Source organism: Belonocnema kinseyi, chromosome 2 (assembly GCF_010883055.1).
Source record: "Belonocnema kinseyi isolate 2016_QV_RU_SX_M_011 chromosome 2, B_treatae_v1, whole genome shotgun sequence".
Classification (NCBI taxonomy): domain Eukaryota; kingdom Metazoa; phylum Arthropoda; class Insecta; order Hymenoptera; family Cynipidae; genus Belonocnema; species Belonocnema kinseyi.
Window position 1 is genome coordinate 156,350,011 of NC_046658.1, and position 1,248 is coordinate 156,351,258.

A 1,248-nucleotide genomic window follows, 5' to 3' on the forward strand; every position below is an offset into this window, starting at 1 on the left:
TTTAATTTTTAATTTTTAATTTTTAATTTTTAATTTTTAATTTTTAATTTTTAATTTTTAATTTTTAATTTTTAATTTTTAATTTTTAATTCTTAATTTTTAATTTTTAATTTTTAATTTTTCAATTTTCTTTAACTTTCAGCTGCTAAAAATTTTAAACAATTTCATTTATGAAATATAAAATTTCAACTGTTGAAGAATGTAAAAAATATCGAATTTAGTTACTGAAAATTACGTTTTCAATTTTTTTGAATTTTCAAAAACTGAATTTGTAAACTGTTGAAATTTGTCAATTTAAGTGCTGAAATGACAACTGTTAAAAATTTAAGCCAGTTGAAAATTAAATTTTCAATTGGCAATTTTGTCAATTTTTAAGTGCTTAAAATTGATAAAATTAAAAAAAAATTTAAAAGTTGAATTTGTAAACTGCGAAAAAAACAAAATGTTAAATGTTTAATTTTCTTCCATTTTGAAGTTTCGAATTTTCAATATTAAAAAAGTTTCAGAAAATTGATAAATAAATTTTCATAATATATCAAAAATTCAATTTTCGATCGTCTTCAATTTTGAATTCTAAATTTTATTTAATTTTTAATTCTCTTCAATATTAAACGAATAAAAATTGAGAGTTCTACTAAGAAGAATAAAGAACATTTAAAGTTCGACTTCTGAAAATGGTTCGATATTGAAAATTAAACTGATTAATTTTTATTATTTTTGAAAATTCAATTTTCCGAAATTTTCAGAAATTCGATTTTCCACTGTAAAAAATGTAAGATAATTAATAATTAAATGTTTAGCAGTAACATTTTCAGCTGTTGAACATTGTAGAAAATTCAAGTGCTAAAAAATGGAATTTCAATAATTGAAAATTAAAGAAACTTTAATTTTTAATTATTGAATTTTAAACTGCTGAAAATTAAGCTGTTAAAAATACAAAAAAAAATAATAATAAAATTCAATATCTGAGAATTGTAGGAAATAGAAAGTTCTAACTGTTTAAAATTCATTTTGCTACATGTGTAAATTTAACTGTTAATATAAATTTAACTGTTAATATAAATTTAACTGTAAATTCAATTTAAATTTTTTTTAAATTTCGAGAATTTCGATTTTTAAGTGTAAAAATATAAGATAATTAATAATTGAGTTTTTAGCAGTAAAATTTTAAGCAGTTGAATATTATAAAAATTTCATGCGCTAAAAAATTAAAGAGAAACTGATAAAAATTAAAAATTCGAATGCTGA